Source organism: Sabethes cyaneus, chromosome 2 (genome assembly GCF_943734655.1).
Source record: "Sabethes cyaneus chromosome 2, idSabCyanKW18_F2, whole genome shotgun sequence".
NCBI lineage: Eukaryota > Metazoa > Arthropoda > Insecta > Diptera > Culicidae > Sabethes > Sabethes cyaneus.
This window is the reverse complement of record NC_071354.1, coordinates 23,461,568-23,488,780: the sequence shown is the minus strand read 5'-3', so window position 1 is coordinate 23,488,780 and position 27,213 is coordinate 23,461,568. Positions and strand designations below refer to the sequence as shown.

Below are 27,213 nucleotides of genomic sequence, written 5' to 3'. Positions count from 1 at the left end.
ATTGCTCAGCTCAACATGGAGTGTATCAGAATCGAATTAGGGTTACTTGATAATACTTTCTGTTCACATTATTTTGACTGTATGCAAAGCAGCCGATTGCATTTTCATACCTAATGAATATTAATTTTTAACATCGGCATGCATTCGGTAATTTATTATCTGACATTTGATATGAACTGGAACAAACCACCGTAAACTGGATCAACAATTCAAAGTTCAGACCACCGCCCTAATGAGACCGCCGCCGCTGATATTTTGCTTCCATCCCATTCATTCATTTATCCAATTCCCGTACTCTTATTCTACTATCGCTGTCGTAAAAAGTAAACAAAACACACCTAGGTTTCTGCTTTGCGAGCATCGCCTGCGGCTATTATTGGCGTACTTCGTCTCACTTGAAGCGAAATGTTGTCTGAAGTTTGGAAGAAAAGTATGTACGACGACCATTTGACGGAGCCATGAAGTGGCGCAGGCCCTGTGGTCACCACAGGAAGCCCCTTCCGTTTGCTGCCGTGGCCGTGCCAGTGTGGCCATGGTGTGTATTGTTTCGGATGTGAATGGGCGGCTTTTCTGTGTCTGATGTGTGGCTCTTTACATAGCGGTTCTTCGCTACACTTTTTGCTGCAGAAAGAAACAGATTGTTAGACTCACTAGACAGAGAGAGAGAGTGCTCCGTTATGATTAGACATCCGTAGACATGGGTAGATCTGTCCGTAATTGGATCACGCGGTTTCGCTTTGAGCCGACGTTTGAACGACCGTCGTGTGATTTTTTTTTTCTCCGAAAGCTGTTTGGAACATTTCTTCTGATGATGAATGTGAACTTACCGAAACAAATAACAAAATGAATAAGTGAATTGCGGAAAGTACGCAGAAAAATAACAGCTTTTCTTAGCTTGGTTTAGGCTTAGACTGACTCACATATCTTTCACTCAATCAAGAAATTGAACTTCTACTTTTGTTGAGTAACCGATATTTTTGTCAACAGGATCAACAAATCAACTTCAACACCTAGTCGCGATAGTAAATGAATCGATTAATCTTTAACCCGTCTCTAGCACTGAATATCAAATGTCAACCTTTTCGGATTCGGGGTGTAAATTGATACTCGAAACTAGAAATGTCAGTCAGAAATCTTTCGAGGTGTCGCTTTTTTTACCTAACATGGAATCAGCAACTTGGAATCTTTCCAACGACTTGGAAGATTTTAAATGTCGATTTGTGTTATTTCCCATTCAAGATGCAAATGGCTTAACAATTGAAGCCAAGACACGTCGCATTTCCTGCGACTGGCAAAACATACTTGCCCCGAGAGGTACACGTGGTTTTTGGAATCCGTTCGACCATGACCGACGAAGACCCTTTTTATACTGTGTGGCAGTGTCAAATTATTGATTTTTTTTTCAATTTCTGCTTGTTTGTCATTTACAGTCGTTTAGTGATAAAAAAAATTGCGATAGCATTTTTTGTTGTTCCTGAGTTATGGCCACCTTAAGCAATTTGGAAAGTATATCTCAGAAACCAAGCATCACAGAGCAAGACTATTTTCAAGAAACATTTTCGAAGGTCCTTCAGCGAAATATTTCTTGGAGAGCAAGTGTTTAGCAGACTCGAAGATACTTGCGGTTCATTTGCTCGACAGTTTTCGAGTGTTTGTGGTGACAGTGATGTATGACAGTGAGATCGAGGATGCTATAAAGCTCGTTCCAGAGAACCTGTGCCATATCTCCTGTTAGTTTCTCCGAGAACGAAGTTATATAAATTGAAGTCTTCTGCAATTTCTGAGCCGGATGGTATACCGACACTCGTATTGAAAAAATGTGCAGTCCCATTCGTACATCCATTCTGCAAGATAATCAACCGATCTCTACGCGAGAAAAAGTTTCCAGTTGAAATACTCATAAGTGATGTAGTACAGCGCAATGTCAGTTGTTATATCTTAGCCGATCAGCACGGGTTGAATATACAGGCCGGACTCGATTATCCGGGGATTCGATTAACCGGGGATTCGATTATCCGGGTTTTTAGACTCGATTATCCGGGTGAAAAAGAAAATTTTTTTTTTCACTGATTTATTTTAAACCCAAATGTTATAATTTTCATGCTACATGATGATTCCAGCTAGACAAGCATTGATTAACCTCCATAAAGCTACAAAATTCCTTTCTTATATCCCTTTTATCGGCGAAAAAAATAAAAATAAATCCTGCGATGATGAAATCAATTTTTTTACTTAAAAATCATCATCACCATCATCATTATCATCATCATGATCATTATCGTAATCATCAGTAAAAAAAGAATTTTATGACTTTAGGGGATATTGATCAGTAATTGGGTATGAAATGGGGAAGGCAACTAGGAAGAAGCGCCCAACATAGCTCTAGCCATCCCAAGCCCCTACCTAGCGCCTCCACGTGGCCATACCTGGAAATACTTCAATTTGTATAATTGAGTAGCCAAGCTAGGAGGTGCGGGGTCGTGCGGTTTTCAGTTCCTAACCTTACAAATGTAGTTTTAGGCAACCATTAAACCACACGACTTTAATTTCAAGTATTATATGATTTATACTAATTTTTTGGTAAACTAATCTATTTTCAGAGAGCGAAATAAGGCGCTATATCCTTGGCCAATTGCAGCCTGGCTTCTGGTCTAAATGCCATTAGTTCATCCCTGAGGGTCCGGAAAATCACTTAACCCTTATTAGCAAAGATACTCCCAACGACTGTAAATAAATCATTATCTATGTATATGGGAAGCGTTTGGTACGGGAGGTCCACGCTTCCTTCCTTCCCTTGATTTCAAGGAGTTTGATGGAATTAGGTATTTTTTCTAGTTCCACTTGATTCCTTGGAATTCTCTCTGCGGTACATGCTGCGCAGTTGGCCTGGCCGTTGACAAGAAAAATGATTGATTCAAGTAATCGTCATTTTCCAGGATGCCTTCCAGAATTGGCTGCGTTAGTGTGAGATTAGATTAGATTAGATTAGATTTAGGGGATATTGATCAGTAATAAAAACATTTATAATACCTAAATATTGAAAAACATAACATACAAAATATAACATTGTGCCAAAAAAAATCATCAGTGGAAAAAATCGTAAGAAAGGATTTTTCTGACTTTAGGGAAGATAGATCAATAATAAATAAAACATTTCTGATACCTAAAAGTCAAAAAACTTGACTTACCAAAAAAAATTTGTACCAAAAATGATGATTCTATTATCCGGGTGATTCGATTATCCGGGCTGAAAATAAAAATGAGCACCCGGATAATCGAGTCCGAGCTGTACTTCATTCTGTATTCAGCATAACGAGAACGGAGCCCAGGTGGACACTATTTACACCGACAGTAAAGCTGCGTTCGATCGTGTCAACCATCGTCTGCTTTTAGCGAAATTAAAGCGTCTAAGAGCTTCTAACTCATTCGTGCGTTGGCTAACATCCTTTCTCTCCAACCGTCTAGGTAAAACTAGGAAACTGCAAGTCTCAAGAGTTGCAGATTAAGTCAGGCGTGCCGCAAGGTAGTAATTTGGAACCTCTGTTATTTTCGCTTGTCTTTAATGACGTCTACCTAGCACTACCACCTGGTTGTCAGATTATGTATGCTGACAAACTAAAAATCTTTAGCGTCGTACGGTCGAAGGACAGTTAACCGAGTTAGCGAAGGATCTTGGACAGGGATGGAAAAAAATCGCTTCTAGCGATTAACATCATAGAAGCGATCAGATTCAGATTCATTGATATCACTACTTGTAAGCGATAAACACTTTGTCGCGATCCGTACAGAATATGACAAACCTCATGTCAGATCATGTTCATTACATGATTTCGTTGCGAAATATAACAGATACAGACGATTGGTTGTGTGCATCGTATGAATCACAATACAAACAACATGTGTGATCTTTTTTCTCGCAGCTAGGTAAGATGTAACACTGTGATCGACTGCTGAGACTATTTAGAGAACAAAATCTTGTGATCAACGCTAAAGATTCACTGTTTGTAATGATCTGTATGGATCGTGATCTGTGCGTGGGGCGATAACTTACAGATTTTATCAAAATCATTGATCTTCCATCCCTGATCTTGGAGTTTTGTTGGACACCAAATTGACTTGTCAATGTCACTGTAACCACATCGTTGTAAAAGTAAACAAAAACTTCGGGTTCATTATGGGAATCGTGACCCTTATACTGTTTGAAGTCGCTCTACTATTCGCTAGTTCGGTCTAAAACAACAGCAGTAGTTTGGAGTTCATATTTGATATCGTGGTCCATAATGATTGAAGCTGTTCAAAGGCGTTTTATTAGATCAGCATTGCGAATGCTTCCGTTAAAGAATTCCCTTAAATCCCCAAGATGTATAGACAGTCATGACAGTGTGTTATGGAATTAGAACACTTTGCGAGTTCTTTTGGTCCGTATCTACCAAGCTGATTGGGACTAATGCGTGACAATTGGCAACCAAGATAGTCAACTTTGTCCAAAAATGCACGGTGTACCACAAGGCAGTACTTTCGGCCCAGTATTGCTTTTATTTCGTCGAAAATTTGTTGTTTTTTGGTCGATGATACTTTCGTACTTTACCAAAATGATAACTGTGAGATTCATGGACAAAAAGTTAGAGTATAATTTAATCGATTTTTTACCTCAAGTGTGCTTTTGTTGAAGTTCATCCGCTAATTGTAATCACGTGATGACGACAATTGTTATGCAACAGATGAGATATGTTTATTTCCATCATTTCATGCCATCCAATTAGCTTTATTTCGTTTTTTAGATAAAAATTGCCTTCTCTAAACCAATAACCCTGGAGATCTGCCACAATGCAATGAAGGCTACTTAAAATGTTTCTTTACTTTACTTTTACGGCAGCAGACCGATTATTATCGATCCGATACCAAATTACCAGGCCTACGGGCTGCTACTACAATCCAGACTTTAATACACGTAGCATCCATACGCATATTTCCAATTCCAAAACTAATTATCCACAAAATTGTTGAATTAAGTATTGCTCTATCTTTTATACTTACGGCACGGTTTACATTGAGTACTACAGAAACAGTGCTCTTTGTGCTCCAGCGGATGGGAACCGGAAGTGCACCGTAAATACATAAAATAGAACAATACTCTTTGTTTAACACTTTTATAGATAACTAGCTGAGTCCCTGATCTTACTCGGGGAGCCTTTGTCTCACAGCCACTTGTACATTTATTGTTATTGTAACCGAAATGCTTACAATGCAAAAATACAACGCTTGTTTCTCTTTCGGACGTTTCTCCCCATTTGTCAACTCCCCCTCTTTTGTCTACCCGGCCACCTGCACACCTGGGGTGACATTGCGCATCTCGTTTCGAGTGATTTTGGTTCGTTAGGACCACGTTAAAAATCACTCGAAATGAGAATCGCAATGTGACCCCTGTTTTCTTTACGGAAATCCCTATAAAACCCTATAAAGAAGGAAAAACAAAGTCATTTTTCCTATTTGCACCTTCCGCTTTTAACAATGGCCACCCCACCCATAGGAAATGAATAGTTTTGTTATTGTACTTTTCTAAACACAGCTTTTTATTTATTTATTAGTTTAGTGCTACATGCTATCCTAATTAAAAAAGTAGAAGGTGCAACAGTGTTTCTTCCATGGATACAACAAACCTGTCATTCATTTCATCTCACTTCAAGACAAAACTTGTTTGTAAACAATGTTTTTAGTGTCACCATCAGGAGCAAGTATGCACAAATTATTGGCTAAGCCCAGTCTGCAGTCTGCAGCATGCCACATAAAGTTTACCAAGGGAAAAACATGGTGTTCTCAGATGAACTCCACGCTGTTTGAATGATTGCCCATGGGACTCAAACAGAGTCGGCTAACAACAATTAGCACTAATGATCGAACACTTTTTATACAGGTCACTTTGATTCGGTGCATAATTACACTTGACAAATCTACAGCTGCAACCTCCGGTCATCAGCTCCTCCTTTTGTCCTGTCCTTATGGGAGAACCGTCTAAACATTTTGGTCCTCCTGTTGTAAACCCCTTCAGTGCTTATTCTCTTGTGTCAAGGAACATGTGTGCCAAGTTTGATGAAGAACGGTGAAGCCGTTTCGGAGTTATGGCTTCCCCCCTATTAGGGACCCTCTACCACCTATTACGGAACCTCCCCCCTTTTTGTTGACCACCTAGTCCTGATTCTCTTATGTCAAGGAACATGTGTGCCAAGTTTGATGAAGAACGGTCAAGCCGTTTCGGAGTTATGGTCTATCCCTCTGTTATGAACCCCCCCTTTTTTGTCAACCCCCCAGTGCTGATTCTCTTATATCAAGGAACATGTGTGCCAAGTTTGGTGGGGATCGATCAAGGCGTTCTGGAGTTATGGTGGAACATACAAACATACTCACGCTCACGCTCACTTTTATATATATAGATAATTATCTGTATAAATGCCCCATAAAAAAACTTATTTAAATTTTTTTTGGCTGAAGTGGTACAGTTAAATAAGCAAAATCGGTGCGCAAAGAAAACCCAAAGACGTAAAGTCTAAAAGTTCAAAAGCTCTACATGTCTAAAGTTCGAAAAAAAGCAAAGTAAAGCCTAGGTGCTACATTCCGTTATCGAAACTTGACTTTCTGTTTTTATAAAACAGACTTCGCAGCCAGCTGTTAGTGTACAGGACAATTGCAGGGTCAGTTTCTTCGTTCCTATTGACTCTTACAGCCTCTTCCAACCGAGATTCGAACATACGACGACTAGCTTATTAGGCCAGCATCATACCTCAAGGCCAACTGGGAGGCCTCAAAGGTCAACAAACGAAAGTCAAAAAGGTAAAAAGTTCAACAATCCAAACACAGACTAACAGACGTAACACCTCGAACAAATTTTCTAACAAAACATCGTTTCATTGACCCTTCTAAAACTTGAAAAAAACACTAGCATCACCTGGTGCAGTCTTCGCGCTACGCAGAGTAAGTTGCTATAAATTTACTTGTATATTATCTGAGAACAGCGCCAGCGTAGGCGAGCGGCTTTCTCGCGCGGTGACTGTTGTTTGAGTCTTGGCTTAAGGGAAAATTTGAAATGATCGTTTTTATTGACGATGGAATGAGGCTTCAGTGTTACGTCTGTTAGTCTGTGATCCAAACGTGCAAAAGTCCAAAATTCCAAAGTTTGAAATTTCAAAAATCCAAGTACCCGAAGATTCAAAAATCCCAGCGTCCTAAAAATCGAAGAATCAAATATTATAGAATGAAAGATTGAAATAATAGAATATATTACAGTCAGTCAAAACTAGATAATTATTCTGCAGGCGATCTAAATACCAAATAATTGAAATATTATTTCAATTATGTCGCTGAGTAGAAAGAGCATAGGATAGTTTCCTTCCTCGAATATTCCAGTTCGTCAGCTCCGATCAGATGCTTGGAAAATTTACTGCATTCGACATTGTGCTGCCGTGCCGTAACGAGTAATGAGCGTAATTTCGTAGATAGATTCTAAAAAAAAATTGTGTGGAATGTTATAGATTTTCATGTCATATTGAAGTTGCGATTTGCCTCATATTGATTCCAATATTTTTCCCAATATACCCATGTATGCTGCTGACGAGGTTTTCAACTACAAAAATTAGAAAAGTTTTTGAAATACCAAATATATTTTCTATTTTGCAAATGTATACAATAATCAAATAATATCTTATTGGGAATAGCAACATTTAATACCAATTCACAAAATCCGATCTTGGCAACATCCAAAAACGCAATTAGAATTGCCGTAAGCTAAAATATCATTCAATTAGTTATGCCGAGTGCCGAGACGTCTGTTGTACTCACAGGCAGGGTTGCCACATGCACAGATTATTCTGTGTTTAACAGATATTTGAAAGAAATCGGCTGTACAGAATCTGTATGCATAGAATACAGATTTTCGCCAAATTACACAGATTAAACAGATTTTTGAGCTTTTACATGAGAGTGAAAGAGACGGAAATAGTCAGCAAAATGACTCTCTATCTCTTTCACTCTCATTGTTTTGCATTGGACAGATTTTTGCACAGATATTTTTCCTCGCCGTACAGATTGTCAGATTTTTCCAACAAAAAACACAGAATTATATGTGGCATCCCTGCTCACAGGTACTGTACCTTCCCCTACAAAACAACAAATAAAGAACAATCAAATTTAGATTGCAATCGGTCTTTCCCGTGAAATCTTCTTTTCTGATTAACCCTCTCCTACAGTCCGAGTGAAACAATGCAATAAAAAAAAATCAAATGCCTATTAAACAAGCATACCAATCGGAAATTGTTTATCTCCGGCCGGCAGGTTCATTCCTTCGTTCGTTCGTTCGTGCGGGAAATGCCAAATTCCTGTCTATACCTTCACATTTCCCCCAACAACACCGCCTTGGTTATGGTACGAGAGCACCAGCTAGGTTAGAACAAAAACCGTACCGACAAAGAAATTAATCGATCAAAGTTCCGTGAATTGCTCTGGCAGGTATTGAACTGTGTACAATGCGAGCATAATTGTTTTGATTCTCGTCGGGAAGCTCTCTATGTTCCTAGCACGGATGGTAACTTAAATCGATTTGACGCTTGCATTGATTTTATGCTACCCGTCACAACAATGCTACTCTTGGGCTGGCATAAAACTCATCTTAAGCCGCCCGATTACCGCATCAACTGCCGGAAACTGTAATCATTTCTATTTCCTGCTTTTGATGCATTTCATACCTCCTAAACGGAGTATGAAGGCTTTTAACTTCACAACGACAAATACACTTTTATTTATCTCCATAATGACTTCCAGCAGCTTATCAGGTCGTATCCTATCGTAACTGTTACACCGCTGGCTGGCTGCTCCCGGCTGCCTCCTCATGAAAAGCGCATCGCGGTCGGATTCCGGTTCGGGAAGAATCACGAAACGTAAGAGAAACCTCGCATCATCTTACACCACGCGTTCCGGTCTGATGGATCAGCACCATTCATGCGGGCAGGTACCTAGTTGGGTGATATTCTGCTCTCACGCCTAGTGGTCCCATCCATCGCCCCAGCGGGCAGGAAGTGAAGGGTGATGATCATGATAGTAAAATGAAACCTCAGAAAAGCTAGGGTTTTCGGTTGCTTTCCCTTGTGATGTAATTTGCCGGTTTGTTTATGGCTTATTAAGGTGAAACATAATTAGCTTCTCTTGGTCAATTTAGCTCGAAAGTGCAAGATTTAGGTTTAATTTAAAACGATTTAAAGACGATCGTATTTCATTGTGGATTCAAATAGAAACATTTTTTAATTTTTTCAAATTTTAAACTTTATTCTTCCAGATCAATGAATCGCTTCGCTTTTAAAACCCTGGTATCCAAGTAGATGGAATAACTTTACTATTAATAAGGGACCGTGGAACAACGATCAAAGCGACGTCTCTTTCTTTTAGAAAAATGCATATTCAATCACAGCAAATTTGCATAGCGACGTCGAACGCTTCAGCTAGAAATGTATTAATGACCACAACAACTCAAAATATGCATTTATACATTCATCAGTTTCCTGCTTTACGGTCGAAACTAATTACCATTTTTCATCGCTCTTGGATCTCCCTTTCTCTCGATGTATATCTTCCTCTGCTAACTGCTAACTAGCCGAGTTGTATTGCGGATTCATGTCACTTAATTGACGGGTAAATATTTACGTTAATCGCACCCAGTCTGCCCAGAGCTCCGGACTAGCCAGCGGAATCAGTTTTATTTCATTCCTATCGCCGGCACCATCATCATCACGACGATATTTGCAGCATGGAAACCTAATTAATGCGGCATATTTAACCGAACGAGAGAAACCTTTAGCGTTGAAAAAATCATCCAGATAAAGAAGTGCCATATTTTTGTACACTTTAATGAGCCATACCACGGATCACCCCAGCTCGTGAGCCCTGCTGACAAAACTGTTTATCTAACATCGTACTTTAAAGCCACTTTGCAGTCAGTGTGAAAGTTTGTCTAAATTCGTTTCAGGAAAGCCCGGCTCAACTCTAACTCTCATCGTTCGGTTTTGGATATTAAAATAAAGTTAAAAGCTTTTTGACAGACCGGATTGATCCCCACCGTTCGCGTGATCGACGGCCGGCGGGTGGAAAGATCGGATGCTGACGGACGGATGAAGTACGATTGCATCCTGTCCGTAAACAAGCTTCGAGATCTCTTTCTAGAGTCAGCAGCACCAAATTTAGGCATCAAACTGTGCCTGTGTGTTTATCTTTCGGATCACCGCTAAATCTGCCTGAAGAGTTCGGATCGTTCGTAAATGGCTGCAGGATTTAGTGGGACCACATAATTACCACCCGCCCGGAATCGTTAGAGTGTCAATTGATGGTTAGAGTTGATGGTCGAGGTCGTGATGAAATAAACATATCGTTTGCATATATGCAGACAAATTTCTGGATTATTCATAAATGTGAATGGATAAAAAACCACACAAATAACTGGTGGTATCTATGGTGTAATCTGGTTGATCAGTCGTTCCGTGGCATTTTACGGCTCGTGATATCGCCGTCTGTCGAAATTTTTAGACTGTATTCTATTGATAGTTAGGTCTTTTCTAATTAACAACCTAAGTAACAATTAGGGTTTTATTACACGTTTTTGGTAACTTTTATAACCAGAATTGGCCATAAAAACCACAATAAGAGTACAATAAAACTCACATTGTAACCAGAAAAGCAAAGTAAATAACAAAGAAATATATTTTAGTAACACTTTTCAGCTATGAGACTTCAGACTTCAGACGTACCAAGATATATGAATTCTTTTACTACTTCATATCGTTCACAATCCAGTTCCCCTCGGCATCAACACCGTTTGAACTACCACGTACCCTACCCTGTAGTAACGGTAAGTCCCAATCTCGCTGCTTGCCATTTAAATGGCCTAAAGGCTTCTGCCACTGTTCTCTGGTTGAATCCGATTATATCGGCGTCATCCGCATTTCCACGTTTGCTCTTCGTATTGCACCTTCCAAGAAATGTTGATTAGGTTAGACAGTGCATCCCCTTGCTTCAATTCGTCCAACGTCACGAAAGCGACTGCAGTCTCATCAGCTATTCTGACGTATGATTTTGATCCATCCAGCGTCGCACGAATCGCACAGTATCAGTCTACTACAGAACAGAATACAGGAGAGCACCTTATGAGCAGAATTGAGCAATGCCCCGATAGTTTATCGGGATGATTGCTTCGTACAGCCGCTTGCTCCACACTATTAAAAGCTTAGCCGAGATACCGTCCTTCCCAGCCGCCTTATCATTTTTCAGTTCACTGATTACCTTCTTAACCTCTTTCCCTGTGTTGGTGGCTACACAGCTTTGCCATCACTCTTAATTCTTATCCTATTCCTGTTGATTTCCGTGTTTACTTCGCTATTCAAGCACGTCTGGAAGCAGTGTTGCGAAGCCCACACTCATGTGGTCTAATTTTTTCACACAAGCGTACTCATTCTAACGAACACGCCGACATAAGCATTCCTTTCCTGCGACGAGTTTTGGCGAGTGTGTATTTAGCTAACTGCTACGGTCGTTGCTCTCGTAGCTGCTGATATCGATGACTCGCGAGGGCTCGCACTCCCACCCGTGAGTAGAATCGTGAGCGAAGATGGAGATGAAAAGAAAAAGTAATGCAAAATCTGTATCCCAATGCGCCACCAGCCCTCACGGGCAGCTAGTTGCTAACGGGTTATTTATCTCGCGAATGGGTTATGTAGAAAGACGTTATGAGGTTGTGCATTTGCGAGTGTGTAGGTAGCAGAATATCTGTACACAGCAACGGTGGCTGTTTGTCTTACGCTTGCGTGAAAGTTGTGAGCGTTAAATCGCTATGCTTTTCATGCTCTCTCGCGTGAAAGTAGGTATCGTTCCTAAGCAGCACACTTCTCGAACTTATGGTTGCAGAAACTTAATTATGACTGAAATTAATCATAAATCGGTTGCCATAGCTGGTTTGTAATAATTGTGCTAGTAGGTTTGGCGTCTCGCTCGATTTGAAACACTGTCTGGAAGTGCTCCTTCCACCAGTTACTACCGTCATTTTGTCAGTAAGCAGATTGCCAGTACTATTATTGCACTCACAGCCATGGCTGTAATCCTCCAAACTGTTCAGCGGAAAGTAAAGAGAAAAGGTGTGCTATTCAATCGAATGTGCATCATGGTTATTACTAAATACAATTCGTGTTTCCATCATAATCAGAAACCACTGGAAGAGAACCACTAATTGGGATTATATCTTAACTGATTATATTACCAGGAAATCAATGATCGAGATATTATTAAGGTCACAAGTCAAGATAAAACTGAATGAACAGGACTTAAAACTCCTTTCAGATTCGAACACGATAGTTACAAGCAAAGCGAAGATAAAATTTCAGGGTAATGACGCTGTGGTTAAAAATCCGAAATGTCTATACAAAGTTAACGGTTTCTTGCTCCTTTCTCGACAATTTTCTAAAAGGTTACTTGCGCTCCTTTCTCGACAATTTTTTAAAAGGTTACTTGCGCTTATCTAATACTGGAATCAGGTATCAGCATCTTTGTGCTGCTTATCATTCTTGTTGTAGACGATACTTTTGCCGCACACAGCAATCCTGGTGCTGGTCCAGCCAACGTGGCGTCGGCCACTGCAGAAGGATGGTATGGGGTCTCGATTTCTTCCCGTAACAACAAAACCAACAGCTTGGCTACCGATTGCCTTGGCATTCTGTTCTGATATGGTCGGCGTGGACTCGATGCGGAAGCTAGATGAGCTGGAGTCTGGAGTTTCGATACCTCGCAGTAGAACTGACGGCAATGGCCGCCGATTGTGCTAGTGTTTCGTCTGTGGAATAAAATCCAAGAATAAAAGGTCCCTCCAGGACCTATTCGAGGGATATTAGTCTTTATCAAACACCAGCGTTAATCTACTTTTACATCCTTTAAAATTTGCAATTATTTTTACTTTTTGTTTCCTTTTTGATTTCCAAATTTTAATAATCTTTTGTTCTAACAACCAGCACTTGATTACCTTGGTTGTATTCCTCATAATATATGTGAGCAACCCTGTATGGGTGACCCCTCCGTCCGTGGACTTGGAGTGTTATCACACGTGCAGTGGAATCACCGCCCCGTCCCAGACGTAAAACGCCAGACGTGGAGGGATATCACTCCCCCAGTCGATCACATCTCTTACAGATTTTCAAGAAAGCTATCCCGCGTGAGCGACCCCTCCGCCCCGGATGCAACGCGACAAATTAGGTGGGATATCGTTGATCTAGTTGACAGCTTGCTCAAATCTGTTTATCTATGTCAGAGAGAGCTTTCCCGTGTGAGTGACCGCTCTGTCCTAGACGCAAAGCGACAGACTCGGTGGGATATCACCCACTCAGTAGACAGTTTACTCGAGTCGCTTTAGATATGCCAGAACACGCTTTTCCGCGTGAGTGACCCCTCCGTCCGAAGACTAGGAGGGCAATTATTTAGCAGTCGACAGCTTGCTCAGAGATGGACTTAGGAAATTTTGGATTGGGAAATACGGGCAGATTGAAATAAGCATACTAAATTGGCAGATCAAATTTTGTATAAAATATGTAACCAAAGGTTACATGGCAATAGTCGTTACTGGCGAATCGCTATTCTGCGTCGGTGACCACGTGCTCCTCATACTCGCATATTTTTAGACGGTGGGTTCTCTTTTCCGCAGCTCTAGTGTCTCTCTGTTCTAATTGATTTGCGTTCCTGGATTGGTTCTTCTCATCTGTCACTTTCTGGCATTCGGCATCAAACCAACTGTTGCGCTGTCTTCCACGCGTTGTGCCTATCACCGCTTTCGAATTTGTTTCAATGACACCATAAAGGTTCCTCCATAGCCCACTTATATCTTCTTACCTTTCTTCCTGCTGTTTCTCGATTCGTTGATCAAGCTTTCGGGCGTATTCCGTTGTCATGACAACTCACGTGAACCGCTGGATTTCTCCCTCCCGATCTGAGCGTTTGCATCTTTGGTGATGATTGTCACGTCATGTTTTGAGCACTCTCTATAGGTCCTCTCGAGTCTGTAGTAGAACTCGTCCTTAGCATCATTGAATTTATCGTTTGTCGGAGCGTAGACGTTTTCTTTTTGTGTGTGTGGATATTATCACTACGACCAGCATTTTGATCTATTGTGATCTTATCCAGGTGTTGTTTCGCACGTCGTTGTTATTGCAGTATCGCTATAGAGTGAGCAAACTGTTTTTATTATCCATGCTTAAGTGTCGGTGTTTTCACCCCTTTTTCCCTCCACGCTTCTTACTACTTTTCAACCAATCTAGCTCTAGAGCCAGGAAGTGCGGAGACTAGTTACAATTTGTCGTTGAACAAGAGGCTTCATGGTCGGTAAAGCAGAGTTCAACACAGAGTGAGGGTGTGTATGTGTATATGTATGTGTTCCTTACTACTTATGCATTACCAATCTCGTTCCTAGAACCAGGAAGCGGAACGAGCTATAATTTGCCCTTGAACAGGAGGCTTTTTTCGCACCTCAAGCAAGTACCACTCTTATAACTTGCCCTGGCAAGAGGCTTTCATTGTTAGTAAATGCAGAATGCAGTAGGAAGGATGTGGAGGGGCCTGAGAATAAACCCATGCTAAAGTCACTTAACATCGAATGGCCTGATTCTACTAAGATTCGAACCCACGACCACTCGCTTGTCAAGGCAGACTCGGTAACCTTGCGGCTACAGGGCCCCCCTGGCACCGGGCGTAGACGTGTATTAGGCTGTTGAAGTTAAAGAACGGTCATCTACGGGTCTCCACTCGTTGCTTTTGCTTTCCCCACACTGCTAAACCGACTCTATGGTGTGCTTTTCTACCACCACTGTGGTAGATATGCTACTTGAAAGAAGTACCTCCTGCAATAGGGGTTTTGCCGTGCCCCATGCCGATTGATCCGTTTCGTATATCCATTTTCGTTGTTCGTGGTAAATGAGAGTTTCGGTACTACCTTACCGGGGAGGCGATACCTACATCCCGCTTATGGGTCTGCCAGCTTACGTGTAGTTTGCGGGTTACAGCGTTTCATGTTTAGCCGCTCGCTCCGAGACAGACGCTATTTGAGCCGCCCCTCATCGGGGGAATAAGCATCGCAACAAGCATTCAATCAGCTCTCGCTTCATCCGGTTCGATTTCTCTTATACCGAACGAAACACGAATGGCAGCGAATTAAAGCAACGGTGGTATAGAGGAATCACACTTGACCGGCATTCGAGAGCTGTGGTCTCGATTCCCACCTGCCATAGAAAAATCCAATCTATTTTTGGTCGAAATTTTTCAGTTCATCCAATCTAGAACCCTCTTATGGAAAAGTACAGCGAGGGTAAAAAAAATTCTTCGCTTTCGCTTTCGGTGGCTGAACACATGATATTATGGTTTGTTGTAATTCTATTTCCGGGTTTGGGATTTTTCAAAATAATCATGTTCGTAAAAAATTCTGAGAGACAATCTGTGCGATAATTTTAAAACGATCCCCACCAATTAATGAATCGCTTTCGAATGTATCCATTTATATTTCCCCTTTCAAGCCCGAAAACAGCGAGGTTACTTGAAAAATTGACGCTCTTCTCCATAATAATTCGACTTGGCAGGAATATTTATAATTTCCCCAGTCGTGTCGTTGCCGTAGCGTTGCAGCTGTTGTTCCGAACTTGAGAAAATCAAAAACGACGCAGCTTATGGGAAGAAAATTCCACGAACCGACACTCACACGTGGCTGTCGATTGCCAATCATTATCCCCACACTACTGAGTGGCGGTGGGAAATACACTCAACTCAACAATTGTAATTATCGCAAGAAGAGCAGCACTTTTCGCCAATTATTCAGCTACATTCAAACAGCGGGTGTGGCAGTTCATGATCTCCGATCATGCGTCGGTTCATTGCTTCTTTTTATTTTGAGTTTCTGAATTTTTATACATACAACAACAGACGGTGCAAATTAGCCACTATAATTGTGGTGGAAGGGGAAAGTCGTCTCAGGAAAAAAGAAAACAATTACGTACACTGTGTAGGTACCTACTTGTCAGAGCGCAAACATTCGTTTCGTTTGAATAATGTTCTTTTCGTTTCCATTTTTTTTGTTAAAAAAATGCTTCAACCGGGTCTCAAAAAAGTGGCACTTATTTGCTTCTTTTCCTTAATTTTTTCTTATTTTTCTTTTCCGTGCAATATTCTCGCTTGAAAAGTTTTGAACTTGAATGACTTTCTTGGCTGCTGCTCTGCGCGAAGCCTGTCACACTCATTTGCATGAGTCGCATTGAGCCAAAAACCGTACCGCTCCCTGCAGAGAATCCCGTATACCCGGTAAGGAAACATCAGAACCGGTAAAACGACGACGACGATGACGATGATGATGTCATAAGCCCCAACGGCAACGGTCGGACGTCTGAACTTCGCGCGATTTAGTGCCACAATTGGAATTTTTTTGGCGCAGATCGCTTCACGGCCTCCGTGCGCCGCAATGCGATAAGTGAAATATTTTCGCTGAAATAAATTTAAACCGCCTCGCCAGTTCCTCCCCCCTCCACAGTACCTCTGGTACTAGTGCACGGTGGCGAATTCAGTTGGACTTAAAATAAATGCAAATACGAGTACTTACGAAGCCGCCAGCAAAAGCGTGGTCGGAACGAACCATCCGATCAACGGGAGATACTAATTTTATGCAAAAAAAAAAATTGACAGCATCGCTGGAACCTAGTTTCGTTTGTTGTGTGTTTCTTCGCGATGACTTCTATTTTACACTCGCGACTAATTGTGTTGAATTTTGATTGAAACGACAATCGAGAAGTAGGTGCAGCCAACCACTTGTGCCAAAACCGGCTGCTTTTATTGTCATGTTTTTGTTGTGGTTTCTTTTTTACTTCTTTTCAAGTTCAAGAGTACAGTTTCGCACTAAACGCGTTTATTTTCTGCGTTAGAGCAATGCGTTCAAGGGTGATGCCACCGTTTTTGGCACGCTGTTGTGTTGTGAAAAGTTTCAAGAGCACTTAAACAACGCCATGCATCCTTTTACTTCGACTTTTGTGACCTACACTAGCACGTACTGGGAATAAAAAAATAAAAAGTTCAAAAAGCCGTTTGTTTAAATCTTCCCTAGGGCTTGAAACTTCTTAATAAAATCACAAATCAAAATATCTCGCGAACGTGGTCCAACCACGCCCAAAGAACAATCTGCTGGGAGGACGCAAATCTACCGAAGCCTATTTCAACTGTCAGCGTGTCGACGGCAGTGATGGCCGCCGTGAGTTAAGGCGATGGCACAGATAACGCTGGAACGTGATTAAATGTACATTACGCTTGATGGAACTTTTTCCTAGTGTCAGCTTGGACTAGCGCAACCCGTTCGTTCGTTAGTTCATTCGTTCGTTCGTCCGTTTGTGGTTAAACGCTAAAGTTCTTTCTCGCTAAAAGACCTCCAGGTTTACTGCTGCTTGTCGGTCAACGAGTTAGACCTTTTTTACAACGGGTTGGCATGAACCACACGCTGTTAGTGTTTTGCTTTTCTCGCAGAGAAAGGTGGCGAGTATCCATGGAAACTTCTACCAAACAAAACGTTCAAGAAGTGCCTCGTTGTTTCTTTAATTTAATCTCAATAAGTATCTAAATAAAATATGTACCTAAAATTAGAGGCATAGAAAGACTAGTTCCAACTGATAGATGGTAGTGAATGTTTTCTCTCTCCGACTTTTGACTGCTTACGTGCCAGGTCATGATCCCGTTCTTTCATCGCGTCGTCCGTACGGGGTTGGTTGGTTGGTCGTTTTTGTTGCGAAAGCTCTTCTCGGTCCTATCTGCATGCCGATCAAACTAAACGACCTGCAAGGTATCCCCCCCGAGCGATGAAACCTCGAACGGTAATCTTTCGGCTAGTCGGCACCCGCCACGGGCGGCGTGCAGAAGCGCAGCAAAAAAAAGCCTGTGTTGAATCAGATGCAACGGTCCAATAAATTAAACGCTGTCCAGAGGTTGAAATTACAATGGAAACTATTTAATTAACTGTATTGATACGGCAGTTTCCGCTTTTTGCCTTTCGGGCCGGTTGTTTGTCGTAGTCGCGCTGCAACTCCACACACCGGTGCGTCCACTGAATGCCGGCAATCTCGGTCATCGATTGCAATTCCGTTCGCATCTTTAGTAGCATCTAAAATTCATTTAGGTTTCTTCTTGGCTCGGTCCCGTGATTCGCTCAGTTGCACTACCAGCAAGGCTTGGTGATAAGCGGGTCGTAATTTTTCCTGAAACTGACGCTTCAACAACTTTTCTTTCTATCTTTTCGCTGGCGCTACAGCCAGTCAGCCCCCCAGCCAGCTAGTGTGTGCAGAAACAAGTTCTTGAACGAAATAGAAACAACTGCCTGCCTGGTTACCTAGTTGGAAGGCGGGAAAAGCTGACGGTAATTGGTCCACGTAAAGCAGCAGCAGCAGCCGCATGCTTGCTTTCTACCAGCAATGGCAATGATTTTTTTTGCTCCTGCCGCTGCCGGCTTTTTACAAATACCTTTTCGTGCCAGCAAAGCGGATACGGTTTGTCACACAAACGGTTTATCACTATCTTTTCAGCTGTGCAATGTTGCAGATAAGTTTTTACCATTTTAATGAGGATTATTTTTCTTGAATACAGTTTTTTTGAGTAAAATATTTGCTAATTATATGTATTTATATGAAGTAAGATGTGATCAAGTTGTGTTAGTATATAGCTGGTGGATGACACTAATCGCTAAAATTAGAAAATACTTACCTTAAAGACCAAATGTGAAACAACAAAGAATTACACTATCGTGTTGTCGATTCTTCCAATGTTTTACCTATAAATCTGGTATATACACTCAATACAGCAGTAGTTTCTTCATTAGAAATCGATAAACATTTATCAATATTGCAGAAATTAATAAATGAACTCTTGCAAAAAGTTTGTAGAAAATTGAAATTAAAATATTAGTAGCAATAATATAATACGGACTGTCGTCTGTGTTTGGGAAATTAAGCAACAGCGGAGAAAATTATATTTCAACTAAATTTTCAAGGACGGAAAAATATTAATTTACTTTTCAGCAACGATTGTCTGCAGCTGCACTGACAATTATCTAACCGATGTCTGTGCCAGTAAAACACCTCGTTTTTTTAGTCAATGTATTGTGAAAATATCAAAGATCAGACATGGCATGACATTTGTAGTGCTGAAAATCTAACCACTAACAGTGTTCCGAATGTCCTATGATCTGTAAGTTGGGACTGCAATGACGACTACTTTCTCTGTAATAAAATTTCTATAACGACTTTCTACCGGATGCAGACAATGTCTACTGGTTATGTTACATTTCTCTATGACAACGGTATTTCGCGCTATCGTCTTCAATTACTCGTCTGTCGCATACTTTCCAGGTCTTGCTCCATTTGGTTTAACCAACGAAGACACTGAGTACCTCTGCGTCTGGTACCGACCGGATTCGAGGTGAAAACCATTTTTGCGAGATTGTTGTTCGGCATTCTCACAACATGTCCCGCCCATTGTACCCTTCCAGCTTTAGCAACTTTCTGGATACTAGGTTCGCCGGTAAGTTGCGCCAGCTCGTGATTCATCCTTCTCCTCCAAAACCCGTTCTCACATACACCGCCAAAGATCCAAAGGTCCTAAGCACACGATGTTCAAAAACGGCCAGTGCTTTCAAGTCCCCGTCGAGCATTGTGTACGTTTCGTACCCGTAGAGGACTACCGGTCTTAGCGTTTTGTACATGGTACATTTGATACGGGGGTGAAGCTTACCAGACCTTAGTACTTGGTTTTAAACGTTTTCACCACTCATCCAATCTTCACTGCTTCACGTTTGAGTTTAGTATATTGCTCAGCAACCGCCTGGATTGTCCTTACGACAATGTCCACGTCGTCAGCAAAACATATAAATTGGCTATATTTATTGAAGATCGTACCCCGCACGTTTCAATATACTTTCTACCGCGATGTTGAACGGGAGACAGGAAATATCATTGCCTTGTCGAAGTCCTCTGCGTGTTTCAAACGGGCACACAGTACTGTACACCATCCATCGTGACCTTAATCAATCTTGTTAGTTTCCCGGGATCTGGCGAAGAGTACTCGGTGTCCGAGGAATTGGAGAGCGGTAGCCCTCAACCGAGTTACATGGAGAAACTTTGTTCAACAGGCTTTGTCTTAGGACGGCAAGCCACCTAAGTAAGTAAATAAATAGTTTCCCGGGAAAACCGTTTTTGTCCACAATTTTCTATAACTATAACGGTCGATAGTATCGTATGCAACCTTGAAATGGTATGTAGCGGCTTGGTATTCGCGACACTTTTGGAGGATCTGTCGCAGCACAGAGATTTGGTCCGTTGTCAATCGGCTGTCCACAAAACCAGTTTGATACATTATGAGAATGGTGATCACTCGATAGTTCTCATATCCCAACCTGTCGCCTTTCTTGTATATTGGGCATATTGCTCCCTCATTGCACTCCTCCGATAGCTGTTCTGTTTCCCAGATCCTGACTATCAACCAGGGCAGCCAGGTTGCCAACCTATCCGGGCCCATCTCGATAAGCTCCGCTGCGATGCCATCTTTTCCAGCTGTCTTGTTGTTCTTGAGCTGCTTGATGGCTTCAATCACCTTACTTATTATGGGGTTCGGTATATCACCATCATCCGCCGTACTGATGTAGTCATTCTCCCTGCTGTCTTGGTACTCCGTCTCCAGGCCATTCAGGTGCTCATAGTAGTGCTGTTCCACCTTTCGATCACCTCACGTTCATCCGACAAAATCCGACAAGATTGTAGAATTTAGGGGTAATCGGGGTATAACCGACACTGTGGGTAAAACCGACACCCCTCGATTTTTGAAGTAATGAGATGTTTTTTTGCAAATCGTTTTATGCATTCTGTTTACACTTGTTATTTCTTACGTTTTGAGTCATTTTAATACCGCCGAAGTTCCATAGCTGTCAAAACAAACAGCAAAACAAGATCGGTAAGCAGTGAAGAAACAGTCCTTGTAAAATTTCGCAAGTGGAATTTAAGTCTTTTAGTAGGAAAAATTTGTAAAATTCGATGCTTTTTGCATCCTTGATTTATCAGCGATTATTCTTTAGTCTACTTCGTAAAAATACATGCGATTTTTGCGTTTATTGCTGTACTAAACCATTGTTCTGACATTTTGAGTCAATTCGGGGTAAAATCGACACTTTGAGTCAGAATATGTTTTGTGTTTAATGCGTTTTTTTTTTTTAATGTTTTGGTATAAAACTAAGAGTCAGGGCCGAAAAACAAGTGAAAATGTCAAAATTGTTATTGACCGTTGAATTAAAAAAGACCAATTCAAGGATAAATAAAAACTCAGGGGGGAAAGGAGGGGTGATTCTTCCTCGCCTTCGTTAAGCGTACTATAGGCACCTTTCCTAAGATTCATAATTTTTTTAAGAAAAGATTTCACTTGATGTTTATGAGGTGTCGGTTTTACCCTGGCAGGGTGTCGAATTTACCCGCACTGCTGCTTGTTATGCCTGAAGATACAGTTTTCTTTTTTATTATATATCAAAAACCGTCACAATAAGCATCAAATGGATCTCGTGGAATGAAGGATTTAGAGTTAAACTAAGATGCTGGGAGATTTGTTGGACAATAATTGACGTACAAATATGGAATTTCTGTGAAAATTGTTAGGGTGTCGGTTTTACCCACAGTTCCTCTACGCGTTTCCTGAGAACGATACAGCTATTCCATATCCTCGCGCTCCATTTCTTCCAGGCGGCACTTCCTATACCGGAAAAACTGGGTTTGCTGTCTTCGTTTCTGTCTATATTGTTCCACGTGCTGCAGAATCGACGCCTACGCCGCATTCTTCTCATAATATCCTCTGGCATTTCTCGTCGAACCAGTCATTACGTCGACTCTTCTCAGCGAACCCAATGGCTACTTTAACGCTCGTATTCCCACTCAAGCTGCGTGTCCTTATCGTCCTCGTCACTTCCTAGGTGAGAGTTATACACGTCGATAATGCTAATATTGAAAAAACGGCCTCTAATCCTATTGCCGCAGCTCTGGTAAATGGTGTATCGATTTCTGTATGAATGTACCGTAGACCCCTTCCAGCATACCTCCTGCAGCGCTACAATGTCGAACTTACGGGTCCTCAAAAAGTCGGAAAGGATACGGGTACTTCCAGGAAAATGGAGAGACTTGCAGTTCCCTGTTCTAAGCTTCCAATCGTTAGTCCTTTTTCGTTGCCTTGGTCTATGCCGATTGTACCGGTACTGTACTGGCATGTTTCACGGATGGCTCGTAAGGCCCGCACAAACCCCCTGTGTCGCCGGAGGACATCGTGACAGTATTGTTTAGCGTCCCACACTGACACGAGAACGATGATTTCCCCTTTTCTGTCAGCATACGACCTTTCCACCGGGCTTGGTGAACCGATATCCGCTAAAGTTGCTCATATTCCGACTGGTACCACGAGGAGGTAGGGATAGGAGTTACTCGATAAGAGGCTGCGAACCACTATGGGGGTTGTTTTACGCATTGTCCATCCGTTTACCAACCAATTTGATGTCTGTGTTGGAAAAGTGTATTCGGCTGCAGGGATGGTTCGATCACTTTGACTCAATTTTGATTCATTTGACAGTAGCATCCTAACCGAGCAAAATTTGACAAATTGATGTATGGGACATTTGTAGATAATAACTAGATCTACAATTTTTCTGAATAAAGTGTTGCTGTATCTTTTGTAGGTACGGTGCTACAATGCTAGTACCTCATTAGTAACTAAATGAACGTTGCCCTATAACTTGACGGAAGTTTTTGGAGCGTCTTAGTAGAATACGAAACCTGGAAATTAAATAAAAAGAAAATTTTTTATAACTCATTAAATATGCATCTTCGTGAATAACAGTCTTCAGAGAAAATATGTATTTTAGCATACTGAATAACTTTGTGGAACATTTGAAAGCAATAAAAAAAATTGTGTGCAAAGTTATTGAGCATAATTGATTTTTAAGTGCTCCTTTTTGGCACATCATGATATTTCGCAACCGGTAAGAGATAGATAGTCACTATATTCAGCAAAATTGCTTATTTTAGTTTCCTCTGCAACTTTTTGAAGAAAAAATTTTTTTTTGAAATTAATTTTAAAAATCAAAACTTTGTATCACCCTGATAGGTGAATTCACGGTCACCCTAATAGTGCAGAAGGATGCGCTATATTTTATTATTAAACTTCTCTGAAGACACCGTCCTTTGCTTTGACAATTGCTAATGTCCGTGTTTTTTTCAAAATTTGACCACTGTGCACTGTGAATGGATTTTCATGGATTTTAATTCCAAATAGAAAGCTATTTTAATGAGCTTTTCAGCTAAGGCATGAGACTTAAGCCTTCAGTTTAGAGCGATCGCAAAAACAATAAAAAATGTTCGTGGTTTCATGTTGTGACTCCCATTTTTGTGTTTTTCTTTGCATATCGCATATCGAAATGTAAAAATGTATAATTTTTAGATTCCAATAAATCAAGATGCGAGAATAGAGACGCATCGATCATTAGTTTTTGTCTTCAAGAAAACGGATATATTCGACAAAGATGAAATAACTAAATAAGCATATATTTCTTTGCTTTTCCAAAAGAAACGTTTGGAAATCTGGTGTTATAGAAATTCAGCGTCTTCGAACAGTCGGTAGAATAAAAATAGAAGGTCGAGTTCTGAAAACGGAAGGAAGCACCGAGTCTAAGTCTTTGCTTTTATTTTCTTATTTGATTATGACTCTTGCCTGAATAGCTTCCATTGCGAAATAAAGCATAAAGCATAAATTATTTTTATGTTAACTGTGAGTCACGAACAGAGCGTGATGCTTGTTCTCTTAGTCAATCTGTTTATATGCCTGAACATCAAGGCTGACTCATTTAATTTTCGTAATATACTCATCGATGATGACAAAACAACGAACTGGTTGAAATATTTCCCTCTAAATCATCGCATCAGCAGGTTCCATTCTATTCTACGTGTAATAAAATCTAAATTCGTTAAATCTAAGCCTATAAGCTAGCTTGAGTATATTGCCAAACAATGTTGTATCATAAAAATCGCAACCGGAGAAGCTCTCTTGTTGAAGAGAATGTATATCGTAAGCCATTTGCTAACCGCACAAGTCAAGATTCATCATCCTGTTTGAGCTTCATCAACTTAGTTCCAGCTCGTTGGCGTGCGAGTCTCGTGTCCGTACCAATTCAGGGCCCCTAAATCAATTTAAACCAATTCAGGCGCAAAGAAGTTTCAGTATGTTTTTTTTCATCTTGCTCGCACAAACCGTGGTGAAACGCGACAGTAACGATCATACGCGATGACGACGGCGTGCCGTCCAGCCTCACCCACCCACTCCCCCACCCATCGGTGTCCTAAGGCTGTTCAGATTCCTCACAGGAAGTCTCCGTCGTCGTCGTCGTCCGATTCTGATATCTGCACGCGAGTAAGTCATCACACCGGGTGTTCAATTCTGCATCGGTTAAATTGGTCCGTCCTGGCCACCGAGACGGTTCGAGGCATGTCCATATCGGGTGCTTACCACGCACGTCGTCCCATCAAGCCATCAGCTCACGAATGATTCGTTCCAATTTCCGAGTATACCTACAGTTGGCGCTGCGCTGGAATGGAAGAGCGAAAAGAGTATCCGTAATGAAAGATTGAGCACAAAAGGGCAAGACTCACGCAATTAAGACGACTTATATGTTGCGTGATTGCGGACTTCGGACTGTGTGTTCTCCCAGGGAAAAAGAAAATAAAAAAATGAAGTGGATAAGTCAAGCAGTGCGCGATTCGGTGCCCACCTTTACATGCTTCCTTGCTTTTGCTTGCATTTTGCGATGGTGGTCTTCCATTCAGTAGTTGAAGTTGAAGGTCTTCGTAGAAGAAGACGAATCATCTGTTGCCGCGGGCTAATGACGCCGGGAAGCCGTTCGTCGGCCTAGGTGTTGCCGCCCGTCCTGTTTTGGAATTGGGAACAGTGTGAAGAGTCACTTAGGCATTCAATGCGGATGCCAGACCGGTGTGTCGAAACTGTCCAACGGTGACAGTCGCAGCAAATCTGCTCGGATGTCTGTCAAGTGTTTCTGTGCATGCTAGGAGGAGCGATAGAGTAAGTCTAAAATGGTTTGAAGGGCAGATAACATCCAAGTCCGCAAATTAATTAAACCTTGATCTAGTTTCGAGAAACGTCTTTAAGTTTCCACACTAACCTTCAATGAATAGTATGCGCTAATCTTTGAGCTAATTGATGAGCTTAATCTATTAGCCACAAGGTTATCGAGCTGCAGCATAATATCATCTTCAGTCTGCTAATTATCGGATTCGATTAAGATTATCTGATGAGCTCGACCCACCTACCGTCGTCTATTTCCCGTTCCCCCCTTTGGTCGGTGAAACGCAAAGGTCGATTTCGATTTGCAGCTCCATAAATCGTAGTTCCGAGCTCATTATTTGCACGGCCAATGTGGCTTTGATGTGTGGCAAACGGTGTGTCTGACATGTGTCGGTATGTACTTTATATCTCATTAAACAGTATTTTATTTTTTCCCTTTATCCATTTAATGCGCTCGATGATGTGTTAAATTAAATTTGCCGGTATTTATCCAGTGGTGATTATTGTTTTCAGTGGATTAATATTTGCATATTGTTTGAGAAATACAATCCACTGAATTCACGTAAAAACGCTGGGTCTTTAGTTTGTGAAAATGTGTAAAATCTGATTCTCACAAAAGCCTGCCCATTTCTTCGATTTTTACTCCAATTATTCGTTCTACCCTTGATTGATGCCAGATACTGCTTTCTATCACAATAAAACTCCTCACCATATCCAAGATAACGAACTATATGCTATGTGTACAACAAAAAAGAAAGGCATGCATCCTACTAATGGAAACAACCAGCTCAATCGTGTTATTGGGCAAACCATAGAGCTTCAGCAGGAAACACTGAAAAGATAATGAGACAAAATAAGGTTTAAGAAGGTACGTTAAACTGAAATTACTGGAAAACATTGGAATAAAATTGCCAATGCCGGGACCAATTACAAATAAAACTTTCTATCTACGAAAGCTCATCTTAAGCAGTTGAAAAGAAAGCAAATGCCTCGAGTGTAACAGAGAAAAACACGCATACCTTCCATAGCTCTAGATTATTTGTTCAGTGATCAAGCAGAAATCAAAGATTTCAGACTGCCAGGAGCACGAGCAGCACTAGACAGTAAAACAACGATAAAAATAAATAATAAAAGTAATCGAAATGAAAGTTAATGAAAATTAAACTATAATAGTCTAGATTGAGGCAAGCAGTATATAATTCTGCTTGCGCTTCTAGCAATGCCCCATCACATTGGGCTTTAAGCAATTCCAGGTGAAAGGAGTAAACGGTACAGTTTGACCTTCTCCGACTGGGTCTCCAGTGAATAAAATAATGTTTTTTCCAACACAGGTGCATTAACCGTCACAATTTACGATTACATTTAAAAAAAAAAGACGTATGTCTTAGCATATATGTTTTTTTTTCATTTCCTCATTGAAAGAATTGTAAATAAAACTTTTATTTTAAATTTCAGTTCGTATTTTATTTTTATCCCTTAAAATACTCAAGCTACTAAATAAAATTGTGGACTGTTTTTTAGGATAAAACCAACATTCCAAAGAAAGGTTTAAGTTAAAAATTACTTTTTAATTTTTTTCGAATTTGGCGTTTGTTCTCACGAATTCTCACACATGAGCAGGGCTTTGACCGATCCTTTTTTTCTACCGCAGTCACACCAACGCACATTCAAGTTCACACCGTCCGTTTAGTGGTGGAATACGTACGCTATGCATAACACAAGTGACAGTTTGCTCAGTCAAACGCCGATTGCACGCAGTAGAACGAACGCGTTCTAAAGCTTTTTAACATTTTCGTTTCGATCAAGTTGCCTTTACCGTTTGGAGCAGCGAATGACTGCAAAACAGTCAAATGACTGGCAATCACCACGCTAACGAAAAGCAACCGCACAATCGTATGATTCAATACTACAAAAAAACAACCACTACATGTGCATGGAAGAAGTCGGTCGGACTCCGTCCAATACAAACGAATATTTTGTTTGCGTCGGACCGACGTCCGGGTGACAAACTATTACTGTGAGTAGCCGATTTGG

General features: G+C 41.1%; 1 protein-coding gene across 1 annotated transcript in view; it reads left to right on the top strand.

Moving 5' to 3' along the window:
• Positions 1-27,213, top strand: part of LOC128734896 (protein unzipped) — a 164,130-nt gene that overhangs the window by 8,230 nt on the left and 128,687 nt on the right. The gene's annotated exons all lie outside the window — the stretch shown is intronic.